The sequence below is a fragment of the Moschus berezovskii genome, chromosome 15 (genome assembly GCF_049115385.1).
Source record: "Moschus berezovskii isolate FMDL1 chromosome 15, NW_MosBer_1.0, whole genome shotgun sequence".
Taxonomy (NCBI): Eukaryota; Metazoa; Chordata; class Mammalia; order Artiodactyla; family Moschidae; genus Moschus; species Moschus berezovskii.
Window position 1 is genome coordinate 80,030,318 of NC_142474.1, and position 23,018 is coordinate 80,053,335.

A 23,018-nucleotide genomic window follows, 5' to 3' on the forward strand; every position below is an offset into this window, starting at 1 on the left:
CAAAAACTCTTGAGTGATCAAGGCTGGTCCCTGGTCCTGAAGCTAAATCTTCTTCAGAGATAAAGAATCCAGCACCATTCACTGTAAGCTATCAGTTTCCTAAACATGCTGTGTTCTCTGCACAATTGCTGAATTGGCAAATGATTTTGTTGGCTTAGTTGGGCGGAAAGATCATGCACCTGTACTCTTTTTGGTAAATTGAGGCTATAAAGCAAAGTCAAGCACACTCAGCGCTCAAGACAGAGAGATTAGCCATCTTCTCCAAGATGGATGGAGATTCATCTTGTGGGCTACACGGTCCTCACCAAGGGGCAGCTCAGCAGAAGACTGTCATGTATGGATAAGGGGGATCTCAAGGTAGACCTTCAGGAGGACTCACGACTCCTGTCAGGCCCACCCTTACTTACAGAAGACTGAGCAAGTTCTTCCTCTTAGTTGGAAATATGTCAGGAATCATCTCACCTGGGCCAGGTGCAGGTTACATTGTATCTTTAAAACAGGTGTGAACACAAATCACTCCGGTGAATAGGTTAATGCTGCCTGGCTCAAAATTGTTCCTGAACTTGGGTTGACTGTCCAGTCACCTATGGGTTGGTGCCAATCAGTCTTTAGATCAGCTATAGAGATCACACTGAAAAACACAATGGTCCCCATCTTTGGGCCTTTGAATGTTCCCTATGTCTGATCCGCTCTTTTTCTCCTTCTTTACCTGTAAACTGCTGCTGCTAAGTTGCTTCAGTCGTGTGCGACCCCATAGATGGCAGCCTACCAGGCTCCCCCGTCCCTGGGATTCTCCAGGCAAGAACACTGGAGTGGGTTGCCATTTCCTTCTCCAATGCGTGCAAGTGAAAAGTGAAAGTGAAGTTGCTCAGTCAAGTCCGATTTGTAGCGACCCCATGGACTGCAGCCTACCAGGCTCCTCCATCCATGGGACTTTCTAGGCAAGAGTACTGGTGTAAACTGCTACTCACCTGTTAAAACTCAGTAGGGATGTCACTGATAGGGCCCACATGGGGTCTCATTGATAAGATGTCCGCCTTGCAAATAAAGAATAAAATCATAGTGATCTGTGAGACTGAGCAAATTGCCCAAATGGCATCCTGTTATCTCACTGTAGCTTACCTTCTCAAAGCTGCAGGACCACCAGATTCCAGACCTCCAGCTACACGACCATCCCTTCAAAGAGTTTTTCACTGGGGGGAATAAGAAGGACTCGTCAGAAAGGGAGGACGCTGGTTCTCCTCAAGGGCCAGTCGCCCTCTCTTTTCCCTCTAGCAAACCTCCTCTTCTTGCCTGACTGCCCGGCTTGCCCTCTTTTTCTCTGCACTCACGTCCAGTCCCCACCTTTGTAAAGACGCCTCTGTCCTCTGTCTGTAATTAGAGAACCAGCTTTTACGTTCTTGGCAAACGTCGTCCACGCCCTCTTCTAGAGCTCACTGTGTCCCTGTGATTGTCTCCCCCGCCATGTTCTGTTTATCTTGGCATCCTTGGGAGATATGTAATGTCTGGCACACAGCAGGTGCCCATAGAGAGTTTTCGAATAAATGATCACATGACGTGAAGGATGGCATGAGCAAGAGTAACAAACGCAGAGTCAAATACACACAGCTTACTTGTGAGATCTTGTTGGGGAGATGGTGGAGAGTACACTGCATACAGAGATCGAAGAAGTCAGCTTTATTTTTGTAGTAAAATTTCTCTAAATGTACAACATTGTGAATTTGATAGGACAAAATGTCAACTATCTAAACAAGTGCGTGAACAGGTTCCCATTAAAAATGGTGTTGTAGAAATGCATTTGTTGTTAGAAATGTCAACCTCAATTACAAGTATTGATGTGGGAAAAAATCTCCCAGGGTTGATTCTGGGAATGAACTAGATGTATCTGTCAGCATAGCTGTAACAAATACCTCTCAAATCCAATGTCTTGACCCAATAAAAGTTTAAGTGTTATTCATGCTTAATGGAATGAGGATATTCTTGGTCGAGTGGCTTTGCTCTAGGCAGTGAATTAGGGATCCAATTGTTTCTATCTTGTGACTGTACCACCTCATACCTTCAAGATTGCTAGCAGCAGGCAGAGGCCAGAGGGCAGGATAGTCCCCACAGGAACCTTTCTTTCTGTCTCCTTTTCTGGGGTGTGGCTGATTAGGATTACAAACCATAACTCAGTTTCATGGCCCTTCGGAAGTTCTAGGGGGCTAAGAAATGCGACCTTCCTTTATGGCTAAGAGGGAAATGATGTGTTTTCATAGCCACGGAACATTGTTCTTTCTGTCCTGGAAAATTGGAAAAGGAGAGAATATGCATTTAAAATAAGCTATAGCTTAATGGAAATAATATTCACGGCTCTACGTCTACCTTAAAAAGATCTGTAAAAAATTACAAAAGGCACGTGGCATTATTTTTCAACTGTGGAAACAGTTGCTTTGTACTCACTTAAGTCGACAGAATCATTTAGCTGCAGTGCTTCTATCAGCGTCACCACCACCATTGTCATCATCATCACATCTCCACTGAAAGCGAATGTGATGGATAGGTCACTACGCTGGGTAATGGAGTTTTGAGGAGGAATAAGGGCCTTGAGGATCTTAGAATCGAGTTGAAAAGTCAGAGTAACTACATCACATCTATAAGGTAAATCATACTGCAAGACTGCATGTGCTTAGCGCTAAATGAGTGGCAGCGATATTTTGGAGAAATGGGCCTCCTTGAGATAGATGCAATGGAAGGTAAGAAATACGGGTATGGAGCATTGTGGGCTGTAAAAACCACAAAGATCTTTAAGGATGGGGGCCACCTCCTTCATTTAATAGGTGAGAGCGGCAAGTCTTCTTTGAAGATGCCCCGCTTTCAGATCTTATAGACTCCTAACCCCACTCTTACGTAACATCCTCTCTCTCCTTGAGTCTGGGCTGGCCCACTGACCTGGTTTTGGCCCAGAGAAAGTGGCAGATGTCACACTGAGCCAGCGGCAGGGCTAAACCTGGCAGCTTCCGCTTTGGTTTTCTTAGAGCACACACTCTGGGGGAAGCCTCCGCCGTGTACATGGGCAAAGCCCCTGAGGTGCCCATGCTGTGAAAAAGCCCAGGCTAGCCAGGTGTGGAGGCTGTATGGAGAGAGAGGTGCCCAGCCAGGCCTTAGCCAGCCCAGTTTACATGCCAGGCTCGTGAGCCAAGCAGCGCCAGCCACACAGATGACTTCCACCCACTTGCCGCTGAACACCAACCACACAACAGACGCCAGGTGAAAATTTGGCAGTGAGTCTGGCCAACTCATGGGCTTCCCTGGTGGCTCAGATGGTAAAGAATCCACCTGCAATGCAGGAGATGTGGGTTCGATCCCTGGGTTGGGAAGATCCCCTGGGGAAGGGAAGGACTATCCACTCCAGTATCCTTGCCTGGAGAATTTCATGGACAGAGGAGGCTGGCGGACTACCATCAATGGGGTCACAAATGAGTGACCCACACTTTCACTTTCCAGCCAACTCACAGAATCATTGTTGCTTTGAGTCTCTAGGTTTTGGAGTGGTGATTCACAGTGACATTGACAATCAGAACAGCAGGAAACTGGGATCACAGAGGCTGAGTGAGCTCCCCAAGGGTGAGCACAGCGTGGGGCAGAGGCTGGAGGATAGACACGTTCCTCGACTGACTCACAGGCTCGTGGGTCTGAGACCAGGGCTTCACGAATGGTAGTTTGGGGAACTTGCTAAGGCTTAGATTCCAGCACTTCAGCCTCAAGTGTTCTGATTCAGTAGGGCTTAGAGTTTGCTTTCTAACGAGCTCCCAGGTGACGTTGATGCTACTGATCAGGACGCCACTTTCAGTAGCCCTGCCGTTGACCTGGCCAGAGCTGATCCCAGCACACGGCTGGCAAACAGCATCTGCTCCTTGCTCAGAGAGCTGCTTCACAGTTGTCTGCTTGCTGCATTTCCAGATAAATAATTGAAAAGTGCAAAGTGACAGGCCCTGTTCAGGAAGGGACCGATCGCAGCTGAGCTGGATTTTAGCTTTTCCAGCTGTAGGTTGAAGAAGCCCATATGGTCCGTGAGAGGACCCCCACTTCTCTGTGCTCTGCTTTCTCTCGCTATGACACCCACGTCTCATAACCTTGTTACCCGAAGCAATTAGGGGCATCATCCAGATTTTCAGATCCATTTCCCATGGAGACACATGTTAGGCATCTCCCACAGTGAATTTAATTAGCAGAAACTCAGTTCAGCCAGCGACCTGCAGTGCAGATAACAGTCATGGCTGCCCAGCAATCGCAGCTCCCTTTTCTTGAAAAATGACAAGTTTCCTAAAAGGTGGTGATGAGTCCCAGCCAGACGTCAGGTGGGGCTCTGTGCAGTCTGATTTCCTGTAACCAAGCAACTCACACATCCTGCTTCTATTCAATTTAAAGGACTCACTTAGACAGAGACGCCTGTGAAAGGGAATAATATATTGCAAATGATGGTGTTTCCTTAGCGGACCCAGGCTGAGGTTGGTGGACCTCTGCGGGTGTTTTGGATGTGATACACTGATCATATTTACTTCTGGGCTTGTTAGTGGCGATTATCTAATGAGTATTTATATCCTACCTTAGTGATGGGTACACTGTGAATTTGCTTTAGCTATCTGCACAGAAAGAGGAGTCTACTTTCCTCGTGTGTTGGAGATGAAAAGTGACCTTGTTAGGCATGGATGAAAGTCATGGGCAAGCATTTGTCAGGCATCAGTGGTGGAATAAACCCCTCCTATGCAGAATATCCATGCTATTACAATACCTGTTAGGTATGATGTGAGAAATTGATTGAATATGCTCCTTGTACTAGAATCCTATATGAGGATTAATGAATATATTAAGTACCAGATGGTGTAATTTGGCATTGACTAAAGTTACTGGTAAACTGAGAATTTTTAATGTCCCCAGTGTTTCTGGTTTGGACTAATTGATTAATGATCAAAATTTAGCCAAGGCTTTTGCACTAATGGGGCCGTGTGACTTAGGGTGGGTGTTCATGGCCGTGTGTAACGCCATCATGAGTTAGTTGTAGAGGATTAGCTGTGGAAGGGGAGTTCTTGGCTCAGTTGGTGAGTGCCTCATTTTCAACTGTGATACCAATCCACGCTACCATAAGCAGCCATAGTTGAAGGCGTTCATGCATTTTTCTTCATCATTTCCAAAGTGGAACAGTATTAAAACAAAAAAATCCTCGGTCCATATCACACCTCTTAAAAATCACAACTATTTATTTTTATTTGCATTTATTTAATCACTGCTGAAATGTTCTTTTTTCCTAGTGTTTATGGGGTACCCACTTCTTTCTCTCTATTAATGAACATTAGGGTTTTTTAATCTGTTGGTATTTTTGTCATCCTTTCTCATTGATCAGAAAGATTTTATATATCAAGCTTACTGAGCCTTGAACCATGTCAATGAACATGGGCATTGAGGGAACTCAGGACTGTGCACAAACTGTGTGGCCAGATACGTCAGTTGTGTGATGGGTGATGGGATAAAACGGGGGGTTTCTGTGAACCCCAACTAGGGGTTTGCTACAGAGCAAGGGAAGAATACTTGGAAAGGTGGGGCTAGCAGGCAGCTGTCTAAAGAAGGTGAATGTATTACTTTAATTTACATGTACTTTACAGTCTGGGCACATGAGAATTACTTGGAAGAGGTTTAATTTTACTAGCTGCTGAAAGCAGGAAGGTCGCTAGCAACAGCAGAGAGAGCTAAGCCATTTGTTAATGCCCAGGGGCCGTATTGTAACAATGCAAGGCCAGGCTACCTGCTCTGTGGGGGAGACCATCCTATTGCTGTTCTCTGCCTTTGAGGGTTATTTGTTTTACTGAGCCAATATGTTTTTTCTGGTTAACATTTTCTGTAGTGTTCTGTTTTTGCCTTAGTTTGAAAGGCTTGTAAATACAGTTTGAAGGTGCTATGGAAGGACAAGGTATTGCCAAATTCATGCTGGTGGATTAAATGTGCTACATTCACTTCTTTTCCCCTGAAACCCAAGCATGCTGACTTTGTACATCTTTTGAAATATGGCAGAACTGAACTTAAAACCTGGACTTTTTCAGGTGAGCGATCCTCATTTTGAGTAGTCCCCAAAGAACTCTTAAAATAGCCAGAAAATCTAATTTTGATGTATCACAACCTACCTAACTTTGTCATATTTACTATGTTTGGAGTGACTTGAATGTTTAACCATTTTAATCAGCAGAAAAACTATGTTTGGTCAAAAATTTAGTTTGTGACTACTGGGAAACTTGATTTATCTGCTTTAGCAACCATCTGGAGTAAGTTTATTTGTACTACGCGTCATGCATATATTTATGCTGCAAGATCAAAATCCTTAAATTGCATCCTTTTGAAATTATATATATTATATAATGGCAGTTGCCAACAGTACAATGAAGTGATTACATAGCTTTCAAGAATGGAAACATCATGCAGCAAAAAGATTACAATGTATAATGAACAAGTTCATTTACCAGAATATAAGTGCGTGGTGAATAATGAGGTGTATACGTGATGAGCTGAGATGAATCCGCTATCATTAGAAACACAGTGACAGTGTATTGAAATCTCCAAAGTCTAACAAAAGTAAATAGATACACTGTTATCCAGCTGAAAACAGATCCAATTCATTTGTGAAAATTTTCCTTAATTATGCCATAAATATATTAAGTAATTTATATTTATAAAGACTGCCTGCCACCTGGGAAGCCCCTGCAAACTACTGAAATGTGTCTGTACATATGTGTATTTTTTTTTTTTTCAGCCAGAGAGCAGGGTTTATCTGGGACTGCTCTGTGTGCAATTTGAAGTCGTCCCAGGTAGCTTTCTGTAGTCTACTCTCATCCCTTTACTCCACACCCTCCATATCTTGCTGACAGCAACATTGCCTAGCCTGATGCCTCACATTTTCCCTATCAAAATAATTTCACAGGAAAAGATCTGAGGAACACAGTCATACAAAAGGATGAGCTAATTGTAACTAATTCTTCATGCATATGGCATGGCAGACCTTTCCTGTCACTAGTCATGACAGTTTGGGTTGAAATTCCAAAACTGTCACTTTCCACTTGACGTTAAATTACTTAACCTCTTTTGAGTTTTCTTTTATGAAATAGGCTATTCATAATATTCTCATAAGGTTTTGGTGAGGATTAAGTGGTACATTTCATATAATGCTATTAATAGAGTGTGTTGCTCATGATGGGTTAATATGTTACTTTCTTCTACTATTATTTCCTTTCTTTTGCTAATTGCATTGTGATCTTTTTGGTAATTAGCTTCTCCGGTCTTATTTCCTGGTGTGTCAGATAGGACAGTTCAGCTACAAAACAAGTAACATAACAGCCACCTAAAAGTAACTTGAACAATGTTTATTACTTCACATAGCAACAAACATAACAAAAGGGGGTTCAAGGGTTGGAACAGTGGCTCAGTGGTTTCATCAAGGACCTCTCTTTCTGCTTCCCACTTTTCTTCACCATATGAGATTGGTTCACTAGCTCTTTCTCCTCATGGTTGCAGGATGGCTGCTACTGTTCCAGCATCACATGCAGCCATGACCATATCCAACTGAAGAAAAGTAGTGTTTCTTCCTTGCAGCTCTTTTTATTAAGGTGAAAAAGTAGTGAACTTTAGTTGAAATGTATTTTACGATGTTACTAAACCTGCAGAAATATTGAAATATTTCAGAGAACTTATTCACTGTACATTTAATTTATTTTATTTATAAAAGTTATGAACTGTAGAAAGTTTTACTTATTGGGTCAAATGCGTGTTGCTTCAAATGCTTGTTGCATTTGAAGTGCTAGTTACAAGAAAATCAAATACCTTCAATGTATAAATGCTATTAAGTTTTTAAAGGACTCTGGAGTATAAGTAAGTTTGTTTAAAGAAATTTAGTCTGTTCAACTTGAAAAAAAATAAATAAATAAAATTGGATTATTTGATTAAAAAATAAATAAATAAATAAAGATGGCAGAGCCAAAAAAGAAAAAAAAAAAAAAGGTGAAAAAGTCTTCACTATTCCTAATCCCTCTCCCAGATGTTCTTCCACTGCATTATGTGAGACTTACCTTGCCCAAGATCTTTGCAAGGGAGTTTGGGGGGTTATATTCTTCGTAGCTGAAGATGGAAAAGCTCAATACAGTCAGCAAAAAGAAGACCAGGAGCTGACAGTGGCTCAGATCATGAACTCTTTATTGCCAAATTCAGACTTAAATTGAAGAAAGTAGGGAAAAACCACTAGACCATTCAGGCATGACCTAAATCAAATCCCTTACAATTATACAGTGGAAGTAACAAATAGATTCAAGGGATTAGACCTGATAGATAGAGTGCCTAAGGAACTAAGGACAGAGGTTTGTAACATCTTACAGGAGGCTGTGATCAAAACCATCCCCACGAAAAAGAAATGCAAAAAGGCAAAATGGTGGTCTAAGAGGCCTTACAAATAGCTGAGAAAAGAAGAGAAGTGAAAGGCAAAGGAGAAAAGGAAGATAAATCCACCTGAATGCAGAGTTTCAAATAATAGCAAGGAGAGATAAGAAAGCCTTCCTCAGTGATCAATGCAAAGAAATTGAGGGACACAATAGAATGGGAAAGACTAGAGGTCTCTTCAAAAAAAATTAGAGATACCAAGGCAACATTTCATGCAAAGATGGGCTCGATAAAGGACAGAAATGGTATGGACCTAAAAGAAGCAGAAGATATTAAGAAGATGTGCCAAGAATACACAGAAGAACTGTACAAAAAAGATCTTCATAACCCAGATAACCACGATGGTGTGATCACTCACCTAGAGCCAGATATCCTGGAATGCAAAGTCAAGTGGGCCTTAGGAAGCATGACTACAAACAAAGGTAGTGGAGGTGATAGAATTTCAACTGAACTATTTCAAATCCTGAAAGACGATGCTCTGAAAGTGCTGCATTCAATATGCCAGCAAATTTGGAAAACTCAGCAGTGGCCACAGGACTGGAAAAGGTCAGTTTTCATTCCAATCCCAAAGAAAAGCTATGCCAAAGAATGTTCAAACTACTGCACAATTGCACTCATCTCACATGGTAGCAAAGTAATGCTCAAAATTCTCCAAGCCAGGCTTCAACAATACATGAACTGTGAACTTGCAGATCTTCAAGCTGGATTTAGAAAAGGCAAAGGAACCAGAGATCAAATTGCCAACATCTGTTGGATCATAGAGAAAGCAAGAGAATTCCAGAAAAACATCTAATACTGCTTCATTGACTACACTAAAGCCTTTGACTGTGTGGATCACAACAAACTGTGAAAAATTCTTAAAGAGATAGGAATACTAGACCATGTTACCTGCCTCCTGAAAAATCTGTATGCAGGTCAAGAAGCAGCAGTTAGAACTGAACATGGAACAACAGACTGGTTCCAAATTGGGAAAGGAATACATCAAAGCTGTATATTGGCACCCTGCTTATTTAACTTACATGCAGAGTACATCCTGTGAAATGCCAGACTGTATGAAGCACAAGCTGGAATCAAGATTGCTGGGAGAAATATCAATAACTTCAGGTATGCAGATAACACCACTTTAATGGCAGAAAGTGAGAAGGAACTAAAGAGCCTCTTGATGAAAGTGAAAGAGGAGAGTGAAAGAGTTGGCTTGAAACTCAACATTCAAAAAACAAAGATCATGGCATCTGGTCCCATGACTTCATGGCAAATTGATGGGGAAAAAATAAAAACAGTGAGAGACTTTATTTTCTTGGGCTCCAAAATCACTGCAGATGGTGACTGCTGTCATGAAATTAAGACACTTGTTCCTTGGAATAAAATCTGTGACAAATCTAGATAGCATATTAAAAAAACAGATACATTACTTTACTGACACATATCCATCTAGTCAAAACTATGGTTTTTCTAGTAGTCATGTATGAATGTGAGAGTTGGACCATAAAGAGCTGAGAGCTGAAGAATCGATGCTTTTGAACTGTGGTGTTGCAGAAGACTCTTGAGAGTCCCTTGGACTGCAAGGAGATCCAACCAGTCAGTCCTAAAGAAAATCAGTCCTGAATATTTATTGGAAGGACTGATATTGAAGTTGAAGCTCCAATACTTTGACTACCTGATGTGAAGACCTGACTCATTGGAAAAGACCCTGATGTTGGGAAAGATAGAAGGCAGGAGGAGAAGGGGACGACAGAGGATGAGATGGTTGGATGGCATCACTGACTCAATGGCCTTGAGTTTGAGCAAGCTCTGGGAGTTGGTGATGGACAGGGAAGCCTGACATGCTGCAGTTCATGGGATGGTAAAGAGTCAGACATGACTGAGAGACTGAACTGAACATGGTGGGTTATAGGAGCTGAGAGTTTGCCTTATCTTAGTTATGAACAGGAAACATCCATACAGGGGTCCAAATTGATGAGTCCAGGATGGATAAGGAGCTGCAGAGAAAGTGAAGAGCAGTGATACCTCTATTCCAACCAGAGACCCAATAGTGAGATTTTGGGGGTTTGAGGAAAGCACCAACCATTTCTAGATTGACCATGCCTGAATATTTATGCTTTGTTCATTGATTGTAGAAATATTCATTGAGAATCTTTTTTGAGCAGACACTCGGCTGGATGCTGAGAATTTAATTGGTGCCAAGATAGTCCCTGTCCTCAGGGAGCTCCTATTGAAAGTGACTAAGGCAGCTCTGTGACAACTTTGCTCACTTCAGTTTATTGGGCTGTTTCAGTAACATGTTCCATGGTATACTAGTGGTGAGCATGGCTCCTGGAGCTTTGCATGGAAGAGGGGTTATCAGGAAGTGTCCATGTTGATGGAGGTAGGTTTCAATGTTAGTAAAGGAGGAAGAGGGCAGAAGACTGTTTTAAGTCAAGAAACAATAATAAGTTATACCATCAGCATTGCGTTCCATGCTTCGTGTATATCATTACAGTCTTGACAACAGCCCGGCAAGGAGGCGGCATCTCAAGGTGCTTTCCTCCATTTTACAGATCAGTTATCTGAGCTGTGGGACTTCCCTGGTGGCTCAGATGGTAAAGAATCTGGCTGCAATGAAGGAGACCCAGGTTCAATCCCTGAGTTGGGAAGACCCCAGGAGAAGGAAATGACCACTTACCCCAGCATCCTTGCCTGGGGAATTCTATGGACAGAGGAACCTGGTGGACTACAGTCCTTGGGGCCGCAAAGAGTCGGACACAACTGAACAACTAACACTTTCACTTTCACTTTGTCTTAGGCATGGGGAGGTTAAGTGTCTGTCCAAAGTCCCATAATAAGTAGAAGAGTTGGTGTGGGACACCAGGCAGGTTTGAGGGAGAGCGTATGTTCTTTTTGAGAACAATACTGCCTTCTCATTGTCCCGGGGAGACATCTGGGGTTGAAGAAGTTGACATGGGTGTCATATCACCCAGCTGCATAGAGAAATGCTTTACCCTACCACTCAGTTTTTGTTTCACAGCCAGATTGCTATACAGTGGTACTGCAAGCCTACACGTGGCACTGCAAGCCTACACACACAGCACTGGTTAGGCACCCCCCCCAGAGCAACACCTGAGAAGACAGCTTGGAGAGAAAATGTACATCTTGCAAAGCTGGTAAGAAGAGCCCAAAGAATCCCCTTCAGGCTGGTATTTTGTCTGTTGATTACAGTATGAACCAATATAGAATCTGTGTACTGTGATGTCTCAAGCTAAACATCGTGGTTTAGCTCACAATATTCCACTATATGTATATATATATTCATTTGTATATTCAGCTGTGATCCTGGTGGCTCAGACGGTAAAGCTTCTGCCTACAATGTGGGAGACCTGGGTTCGATCCCTGGATCGGGAAATTCCTTTGGAGAAGGAAATGGCACCCCACTCCAGTACTCTTGCCTGGAAAATCCCATGGATGGAAGAGCCTGGTAGGCTACAGTCTGTGGGGTCACAAAGAGTCGGACACGACTGAGCGACTTCACCTTACCTTACCTTATTCATTTTTATCACTTAGTTTCTGCATTTAGCAAATAAGATACAGTTTTTCAACTAAGACCTATAAATCCTGGCTCCACACTTGCTTAGTTTCCATCATTGGTTAAGAGTCTACTGACAACACCTTCTCAGTGTTATTTATAAAATCCAATGAGCTAATATTTGTGCCTGACACATCCATCTGCCTTTCCTCCTCCTTTATACCTTTAAACAATCCACAAAGTTTCAACCAGGGAGACTTGACATTTCTGGGTCTGTTGGTTTAACCAAGACCCTAGGTGCAGCTCAAGCTACATATTAGAATCACTGGGTAAATTTAGAAAAATACTGAGCTCAGGACTCACTCCAGATGAGTTAAATAAAGATCTCTGCGGTATACTAGTTCTTTTGCAATAGATTCTCAGTTTATTCTAATATTTAGGCTGGGCCACAGCTGGCCCAAGAAACAAGAGGAACTTCAAGATAAGACTGCGTTGTGGACAGAAATACTTTTTTGCCATAAAGCAGGGGAAGCTGGACAATGTTCCTGAGCCCTGGTAGATTACCTCTTATCTAGATTAAAAGTTTAGCCAGTGGGATGCATTGAAATGGCTCACAAATTTTGCCTCCTCTATGTCTTCATATTATAAAGCCATAGCAGTGAGGTTTGGGGCCACACGCAGAGAATTTAGAGTTACAAGCATGGTTCGGTTCAGTTCACTCAGTTGTGTCCGACTCTTTGCGACCCCATGGACTGCAGCACTCCAGGCTTCCCTGTCCATTACCAACTCCTGGAGCTTACTCAAACTCATGTCCATTGAGTCAGTGATGCCATCCAACCATCTCATCCTCTGTCATCCCCTTCTCCTCCTGCCTTCAATCTTTCCCAGCATCAGGGTCTTATCAAATGAGTCAATTCTTCGCATCAGGTGGTCAAAGAATTGGAGTTTCAGCTTCAACATCAGTCCTTCCAATGAATATTCAGGACTAATTTTCTTTAGGATGGACTGGTTGGATCTTCTTGCTGTCCAAGGAGTCTTCTCCAACACCACAGTTCAAAAGCATCAATTCTTCGGCATTCAGCTTTCTTTATAGTCCAACTCTTACATCCATACATGACTACTGGTAAAACCAAAACTTTTACTAGATGGACCTTTGTTGGCAAAATAATGTCTCTGCTTTTTAATATGCTGTGTAGGTTGGTCATAATGTTTCTTCCAAGGAGCAAATGTCTTTTAATTTCATGGTTGCAGTCACCATCTGCAGTGATTTTGGAGCCCCCCAAAATAAAGTCTGTCACTGTTTCCATTGTTTCCCTGTCTATTTGCCATGAAGTGATGGGACCAGATGCCATGATCTTAGTTTTCTGAATGTTGAGCTTCAAGCCAACTTTTTCACTCTCCTCTTTCACTTTCAGAAGTTCAATTTCTGTTAATGAACTGACATTCCTGCTAGAGGACTGATGATGGCTTCTTGAGATACTGTTGGAGGCTGGCGCTCCAGAGGACCTTCAGGTTTATATCAGGAAGTACCTTCACTCTTTAGTGTAGTTCAATATAGAGGGACCACTTAAGTCTCTGAAGACAGTGCGTTTCAGAGTTAACTTGCGTAGGCTAAGGGTGGGAGTGGGCAGTTGTTCAAACAGATTCTTACCCCAGTTTTCTTGTCAGTTGGTGGGGCCTCAAAAATTTGCCTCCTAACCAGCTTCTAAGTGATGCTGATGGTCTTGGCTATGCTTTGGGAAGGAGTCTTTGAAAAGCTAGCCAAAGAACACTTGACTGGGAGCTTCTCCACAGAGTGTAGAGGGGGCTTCAAAGCAAAACTTCTCCTACATCATTTCCCTGGGCTCAAGCTTTGCCGAGAAAAGATGCAAGGGTGGACCAGCCAGGGAGAGAGAGACCTCATTTCTTCCCCATTCAGCCTCCAGAGGTGCAATGGAGAGTAGAATTCAGGGAGACACTACAGGACACTGGGGCGCAGGTGCCTCACGAGCCTGCCTTCCTGAACATCTTCAGCTGTTAGAAGGAGCGGGGTGGGCGATAAGCCTGCTGGTTTCCAGGCTGTAAGGATGCTCTCCTGTTGATGTCGGGATTGCCCCCCACCCCCTTGCTGAAGGGAGGATTAGCCTATCCATTGCTTAGTTACCAACGTGGAACCTTCTTACCTCACAGGGGAGCCTATGCCAGGAAGGCAGAGACACGAAGAAGCAACCGTCTCCCCTGGAACGGAAGAGGCTCCTGAAGTCTCTGTGAGGTGGACACACTGGGGGCAGAAATGCGGAAGCACAACCTTTTATCTGTAATTGAAGTCAGCTCACTCCCCGGTGTGCCCTCACCTGCGTCTAAGATGACTCTGGCCCTCAGGGTTCGCTTGTATCGTCGGTGAGGCAAATATGAAGGTGATTCCGACTCTTGAGGCCACTCCTTTCTCAGTTGGTGGTTGGGGTCTTAGTCCACTCTCAGAACTTTCTGGACCTCCTTGTGCCATGTATTGGGGGAGTGGACGTAGGTTGAGGTGGGAACTGTTGATCTTTCTGCCTAAACAGGGCTTGCCTGTCATCCTACAAATTGTGGGACTCCCTAGGAAAACCTCATCCCAGGCAGATGGGAACCCAGGCACCTCTCCTCTGCCGACAGGCTGCCTCTGGGTCCTCCACCCGCCCCCAGCCCAGGAAGGCTCCTTTCAGTCCAGGAAATGCCCCAAGTCACTCACACCCAATTCTGAATCCTCCCAATTTTCTAGCTTTTGCTTAGCAAAACAAACAAAAGTAAAAATACTCCTTTTTCTCCTTGAGCCTGCCAAGCTTTCATATGTGTATATATATCTATATACATATATATATACACACACATATATAAATAACTTCTCTGGGTTTGCAAATGAAAGCTTTGGTTTTAATAACTAATCTTTTTTTCTCTCTGAAATGGGCTTTCTGAGCCAACTTTGGCATCTGAACCTGAGGACTGAGTTCTTTATTCTTCCCTGGAGTCTGCTCCACCCCAAGCAATGAAAGCCTCAGCATCAGTGGAAGGGAAGTTGGCAGGAGGGGGTGTGAGAGTCACTGGGAATGAAACTATATTGGATAATAATTCAAATGATGGTGCCAGCGCACTCCCTGGGCCCATGAAGCCCTGCACTGGCCCCTGCAAACATCCCTATTTGAATTCTTCCTCCTGTCACTCCCCTTTCTCCTCTTCCTTCCTCTCTTCCTCTGTTCTGAGTTCCCTGAGTTATTATAGCTCTGGCAGCGGGACCAATGTGATTGAGCACAATAAATAAAATCAAAAGTATTTCATCTTTTCTGTCCAAAATTCAAAGAAATGACAATTCTCAGAGAACCCATAATCTTTTTCAAATTGTCAATAGCATCTAAAAGTTTCTCTCTCTTTTTTTAAAAAAATTTTAAGCTAAAGCAAAAGTAAAAAGCAAAGGAGTTTGCACTTCCTACGAAATAATTTCTCTTACACATGGCTTTAGATGTCAAGCTTGGGAGAATATTATTGTGACTTTAATGGAGTCTACTGATGTTTAAAGCTAGTATATGGTAGAAGGAGAAGTGTGCATGCATAGAGAATTATTCTCTGGAACTCAGCAGATAGGTGTGTTTACTGATGCGGCCAGAGGGAAGCTACATTTCAGCATGCTGACTGCCATTTCCAAATGTACACAGGTCTGCCTGTATTGAAACTCTCTCCACCAACAGCCAGGGAAAAGCACTGCAAATCTGAGAAGCAAACTATAAAAATTCAAGCATTTGGCTAGAGCCCCAGAAGGCTCAGGGGAGAGACCTCAGAAACCAGGGCTGGGAATGATCATCTAAAGAAATTTGGCTTCTTCTGAATAGTATATTACATTTTTATTTTTTCTACTGACCAAGTTCGTATGGGCATAATTAAGATGCTAGAAGTTAGTGTTAGATTTTAATGTTGAGATTACATATCTTGATTCATCTTTTAATCATTCTCATCCCAAATGCTTTATATATCCACCTGGCTCTTTTTAAACTTAATTTTGATGGTGGTTGGCATTGTTATTGTTTTCATTAGAAGCCTAACCTCTGTTAGGCTACATACTATTCCTTGTATGTAGTTCATAGATATTCTTTCACAGAATATAGTGGTCTGGGGCTCTGGGGTGCAGGTCAAGTTCTAGTCCTTGATTTGGCTGGTGATAACACGGGTTACATTTTGTGAAATTTTTAATTTGTTGTTTTTCTGTTTGAATGTATTACTTCACTCAAGTAGCTTACTTTGGAAATTCGGAGAAATGGAGGCATATCTATAAAATCTCTTCTATGTGATTTGTACATTAGAGCCCATTTTAATTTTGAATGTAGGAATGTCTCAGGGCAATTGGTAAAGGTGCCTGAAAGTGAAAGTGTTAGTCGCTCAGTTGTATCCAACTCTTTGCAGCCCCATGGACTGTCACCCGCCAGGCTCCTCCATCCATGAGATTTTCCAGGTAAGAAAACTGGAGTGGGCTGCCATTTCCTTCTCCAGGGGATCTTCCTGACCCAGGGGTGGAACCCCGGTCTCTTGCTTTGCAGGCAGATTCTTTACAATCTGAGCCACCAGGGCCTGGGTGTATGACATTTGTGAGATAAAAGGAATTTTAAAATATTACAACTCATCCCCTTCATTTTGCCAGTGAATAGGAGGGTAAACCAGAGGGTCAAGAAAACTTAACCAAGAAATCCTGACCCGTAAGTGGAAGAGACAGAATTTGGACCCAGAGCCATATTTCCAATTATGTCATTTGCATAGTAACACATGGACTGTGTACTAGATCATATGAGTCTATCCTTTATTGAATACTAAACATTATATATACAGCATCTCATTTAATCCATAAAACACTTTTATTTGGAAATGGAATTTTTATTCCCATTTTTCAGATCAAGAAACTGAGGCTTCTGTAGATAAGTGACTTACCCAAGGTCACACAGTGAGTGTTGAATTTGAATTTGTCTATCAGTACATCTCTCTTTTTTGTGTGTACATTATTAGCATCAGCATGCTATTTACTTAAACGAGGCTTTTACCAACCACAGTATGTCTAAGTATGACATGAAGCCAGTGAGCACAGGGGCTGCTAGAAAGGATTCATTCAGTGAACAAAGACCTCTTCAGCCATTGAATGGAAATGAAAAATGTCTCTAGTGAAGTAAAAATAAACTGGGCTTGGCTGCCCACGCTACTGACATGTCCCGTAACCACATCAGTTTAGGGAAGCCAATTGTTGGCCTCAAGGATGCCAGCCACAGACTTGTACAAAAGCCAGACATCTTCAATCCAGAATTAGGAGCTGAGTCTAGCCCAAAGCTCTGTGAAACAAGTACTTTCTGGATGGCTTTGTCATTGCTTGGATGATGGCGTGTCTGCTAAATGCTATCATTAACTGAGCTATAATTGCTGGAAGTAATTTTCTTTCGGCATCAGGGACCACAGAGAACTTGTTCTGTGCCTGTTATGAGTCAACATTGGAGAGAAATTCATTTGCTCAAGGAAAGTTATTAAAATGCTCTAATCCAATATTTGTGTGGGAAATCATAAAATTGATAAATTACAGGTGAGCAAGATCAGTGAGCTCTTTTGTTTCTTCCTTCGGGGACCCACTGCAAATTTCCTGTGTTTACTGTGCTGCAGCTTCTTAGATGAATGATTTTTCTATTTGAGTGTGGGATTAAAGACACGTGTTCTTGGCAGAAAAGCCAAATGCAGTTGAAAGATCTCCTACCCTGCTAGAGCATCACCATTTGTAGTGCTATAAAGACCATCAGTGAGTGTCTTTTATGCAAAAGTGACCATAGCCCTATTTAGTATAGGACAGGCTTGATTTGTCAACAATAAATAGATTATTCTAAGAGCTATTGACTAGATATTACCATACCCCTAACTGGTCCCATCACTCAGAGTTTAACAGTCAGAGGGCCAAAAATAAGTGCACACATCATTTTATCTTTTCTTGATTTTCACATTGAAATGCACCATAATTTTTCTCATGTTCCTTTCAAAGTCTTTCTATGGCGTTTTTATTGGGGGAGGAGTGGTCTTTTGTTTTTTTCCTGCTTTTCAGCCCCTTTAAGGAACTGTCCAATGTGCAAGCTTTCTTTCCTTTCGGGCATATACTTTCTCCTTCCATGATCTCATCCGCTCTTCTCATCCAGTGCTTGTCAAACTTTAGTGCACATAAAATCATCTGCAGAGTTTGCTAAAATACATCTCAGAGATTCTCACTCAGTGAATCTGAGGTACAGCTTAAGAAAGTGCATTTCTGGGGATGGGGGAGAGATAAATTATGAGTTTGGGGTTAACATGTATACACTAGTATATGAAAGATAAAATAAGTAAACAACAAGGACCTACTCTGCAGCACAGGGAACTACGCTCAATATCTTGTGACCTATAATGGAAAGTAATCTGAAAAAGGAGACATGTATATATGTGTGTGTATGTATATTTACACATGGATATATAACTGAATCACTTTGCTATATACCTAAAACTAACACAACACTGTAAATCAACTATTTTTCAATAAAAAAGAGAAAAAGTACATGTTTTAATATTCTTCCAGAGGCTGCTGCTGGTCTGTTGACCATTCTTGAAGTCACCCTGCACTGGAACTCAGCTGATCACATCTAAGCAGTAATACCCTGTTCGAGGCCTTTTCCAAGAGCTTGAGTCTGATTTTTCAGACTCCCTTCTGGAGGGTTCTCCTGAATACACCACCAGAGTCCCCTGTGTAGACTGCTGTCAGCACTGCACCCCGCCTTCTTCCCTTCCTATGTCTGCTGACAGTGCTTTTATCCCAGGCAGCCAAGCTGGAGGCTCCATAGCCACTTGCTCTCGTCTCTCATCCTTTGGCTTCTGTTCCATCGGGTACCAAATCCAGCAGAACCTATCTGCTTAGTGACCCTCACAGCCACACCACAGCACACACACCTGTAACTCTCACCTGCCCTGCTTGTACTCCCGCATCTAGCTACAACCTTACCAAGCTCTCCAATGCCTTTGTGTCTTTAAAGATGCTTTTTGTTCAGGTTGTAGCCACCGTTTCCTTCTTTTCCACCTGTGGCGTGGCTACAGTTGACGGGTCATGGATGGATGGAGAGCAGGGTTCTATTATTTTAGAGACTATGATCATTTAGATTAGGGAGACCTAAGGCAAACTAATTTAATTTAGATAGATAGTTCTTGGGGTAAGTTGGGGTAAGAATCTATTTCTTTTTCTATTTTTCTCAGTTTAACCCAACTGCTTCTGAAGTCCTCACATCACCCACATTGACTGACCGAAGATGCAACCATATCTTTCTTGGTGACCTTGAAAAAGTGAAAAGTGAAAGTGAAGTCGCTCAGTTGTGTCCGACTCTTGTGATCCCGTGGACTGTAGCCTACTAGGCTCCTCCATCCATGAAATTTTCCAGGCAAAAGTACTGCTGTGGGGTGCTATTTCCTCCTCTTGGTGACCTTAGTTTTCCTCATATTGTATCTTTTGCTGCCCTTTCCACCATAAGTAATGTGTTACTCATAATTTTAGTCATCCTATCTTCCAAGCAAAAAAAAACTAAAAAAAAAAAAAAAGATTTTCTGACATGGACTATTTTTAGTCTTTATTGAATTTGTTACAATATTGCTTCTGTTTTATGTTTTGGTTTTTTGGCCCTGAGGCATGTGGGATGGGATCCTAGCTCCCCAACCAGGGATGAAACTCTCACCGCCTCCACTGAAAGGCGAAGTCTTCACCACTGGACTGCCACAGCAGTCCCCAAGTAAACTTCCTTAGTTCTAACAGGAAGTCTACCTGGGGGACACTTTTTCAGTTTATGAGAAACCTAGGTCAGAGTACCTGAACTGGGAACTGACCCATAGATTCAAGGTAGCTCTAAACATTCATGAATATTTCAGATTTTCACAGCTTTTCCTTATAGGGCATGACAGAGTTTTGAAACATTTGTTGAAAGTCTTGCAAAAAACATATTACTCATTTCTGTGCCTTTCAACACAAAAATTCAGAACTAAACTTGTCTTTTCTTGATGATTCACGACTGCCATAACAAACAGCACTTTCTGTCCCCTGCTGTGCTTTTCTCTTTTCTTAGGTTCTGCTGATGACGTCATAGGCAGCTCGCCTCCTGCGGTTCTCTTCCCTTAACAGAGTGCTGGTTTTAATCTTCTGCTGCTGCTGCTGCTGAATTGCTTCAGTCGTGTCCGACTCCGTGTGACCCCATAGACGGCAGCCCACCAGGCTCCCCCGTCCCTGGGATTCTCCAGGCAATCTGCAGAGGCTGGTAAATTAGAACCAAGGATGGAACAACCCTGTGCAATATATGTCAATAGGCTCAGGGTGAACTGAGGACCCAGCTGTTAAACCACGCCTTTCAGCCTTTGTGCTTCATCACAGTTGTTTCAACAGCCCACAGTGGCTCCATGTTTACTTATTTCCCCTCTTTCCCGCCTCTCTTTCTTTACTTCATTTTATCTTTCCTCCCTCCCCTCCTCCCTGCCTCCATCCCTCCTTCCCCTGCTTTCCTCCTTTCCTCTCTCTCAATCCCTATCTTTTTGTAAACCGACTTTGGGCTGCTCACTGTATCCTCTGGTTTCCAAATAGCTGACATTTCAGGTGGAAGACTGACCTTCAGATGAGCACAGCTCAGTCACATTTTTACTCTTTCATTCATGTAACATATCTTCATTTCTAATAAATGCACTTATGTTTAAGGTTAAGATGCTCATTGAAATGTATTGCCATGATTTAAAATCTATAGCATGAAAATTTGGGGAAGAATTTAAAGCTCCCATTTGATATGTGGGCTCCATTTGTATATTTTGTTACTTGCAAAATTTAAATTGAAATTTTAAATCATGTTGCATAATGAAGGCTTACAGTACATGGTATAAAAATGGCCTTTACTCTAGTGGTATAAATCGTCTTAATTAAAAAAGATTTTGAATTTAATTGGGAAAGAGAAAGGAGAGTTATTATAATATTAGGTTAAAATGATAGCGTTAACTACCAATCTCTATTGCTGTTTACATTCTGTATTGACAAACTTAACTTGCTAAGGGCTAAAAATTGATTTGTCCAGCCTCATTTCCATTACAGTTAAAGTCATTATGTGAAACAGCAGCAACTTTTGCAAGGGAGAAAAAAAATGTATCTATCCTCACAATTAACTAGGAAATTGGCATTTTGGCATTTCTGACTATTGGGCTCTTATTGTAGAGAATATAATTCTTAAAGATGTGATATTCTGAAATGGCAGCTCCCAACTATGTAGTTAACCTTTTCAATGCTCTGGTTGTAAGGTCAGATGCACTCCTTGCAATATGGAACATAAGTATAATTGTAGAGTTTTCATTTTTAGCTAATAAGTTAATATATATCTGCAAAACAAGGTACTATGGCATATGAAATTACAAGAAAGATACATTCCTTATAAGTGAGGACCTTCCATGTTGCTGGAAAGACAAAATGAATAAAACAAATGAGGAAGGCTCATTTTGTGCTTAAAGCCAGCACATAGAGAGTTCTTTCAGGAATGAAGTGGCCTGCACAGACTTTAAGTGAATAAAAAGATGAAAAAGAGATCCATGTGGGTTGGAGTTGGGGAGAAGTTTTCCTGGAGGAAACAGAGCTCCATTTTAACATTGAGTGTTTTCTTAAAAAATGTGGAACAATAAAGCAGAGATGTTTCACCAGAGTCCTGCCCGAGATGGAGGTTCCCTGGGATGCATGAAGTCAGAGAAGGGTTAATAGAAAAAGAGACCTTTTAGGGTGCTGAAGAAAATGGCCATGCAGCACCATCTCTGCGACTTGAGAAGCTAGTGTTCAGAGTGAGATACGTGACTTGAGAAGCTGATATTTAGAGTGTAGATACTTGGAACCAGTGGGAGGGAAGAGGGCTAGATGGATATTGATAGCCCTTCTGATGGGCAGCTAGAGACTTTTCAGGGAAGCAGATGTACTTTTGAACTATGGCGTTGGAGACATCTCTTGAGAGTCCCTTGGACTGCAAGGAGATCAAACCAGTCAATCCTAAAGGAAATCAAACTGAATACTAATTAGAGGGACTGATGCTGAAGCTGAAGCTCCAATATTTTGACCACCTGATGTGAAGAACTGACTCACTGGAAAAGACTGTGATGCTGGGAGAGATTCAAGGCAGGAGGATAAGGGGACGACAGAGGGTGAGTTGGTTGGATGACATCACTGACTCAATGAACATGAGTTTGAGCAAACTCAGGGAGACAGTGAAGGACCAGGAAGCCTGGCATACTGCAGTCCATGGGGTCACAAAGAGTCTGACATGACTGAGCCACTCAACAACAAGATGTTCTTTGGCTGGGATCCCTAGAAGCTGAGCTGAGACAAGGATTATAGGACAGGTGACTTGCTGAGGGAGAAAGAACAACAGGAGAAAGGAACGATAGGGCAAGAGAAGTTATCGATACAGGCTTTCCATGAAGACCGAGTCTCAGCTGACCCAGGGGAGTTCCAGGAAGTGAAGGGCCTATGAGGGCTGTTCTGCCTGAAGAGGCTTCTGGACCCTGTGTCGTTAGCCAGTCTGACCGTGGGTTGCCCCAGGGTCAGAAGGGAGCAGGCGCAACCTCTCAGGTATTTCCGGGCAGGCGGCTTCTGGCTGGTGCAGGCCATTCTCTGCCAAAGGGGGCAGGTGTGAGTCACCGGCAGCCAACAGTGCCACAGCTGGGGAGGGGCTCACCCGCCCGTGGAAGGGAAGCACCAAGGGATCTGCCGCGTGGATCTTGTTGCTGTTGTTCAGTCACTCAGTGTTGTCCGACTCTGCAACCCTGGGTCCCCTGTTCTTCACTATCTCCCAGAGTTTGCTCTGAGAAACTCATGTCCACTGAGTCGATGATGCCATCTCACTCAAATTAAATGCTCTCCATCAAGCTCCCTCCTCCCAGTTGGTCGCATAATGTCACAAAGCAACTCTCTGATGCCTCCTTAATTAGAACATAAAAACCGTCTAACAGTCCCTCCCATACTCCCCAGTGATCTACAGCTGTTACCTTCCCTTTGCACCTTGTTTTGCCAGATTCACAGCCT

At 42.7% G+C, this 23,018-nt stretch overlaps 1 long non-coding RNA gene across 3 annotated transcripts in view; it reads left to right on the forward strand.

Moving 5' to 3' along the window:
- The window catches only part of LOC129556486 (uncharacterized), a 64,654-nt gene that overhangs the window by 32,273 nt on the left and 9,363 nt on the right, over positions 1-23,018 (forward strand). The window contains exons 1-4 of one of the 3 annotated variants that reach the window (XR_016039248.1): positions 13,364-13,462; positions 14,120-14,346; positions 16,361-16,409; positions 19,193-19,453. The exons of 1 other annotated variant lie outside the window; for it this stretch is intronic. This is a non-coding gene — a long non-coding RNA (uncharacterized LOC129556486). Of the gene's footprint in view, positions 1-13,363; positions 13,463-14,119; positions 14,347-16,360; positions 16,410-19,192; positions 19,454-23,018 lie in introns of those variants that run through there. One more of the 3 variants, XR_016039247.1, reaches the window with a different exon arrangement.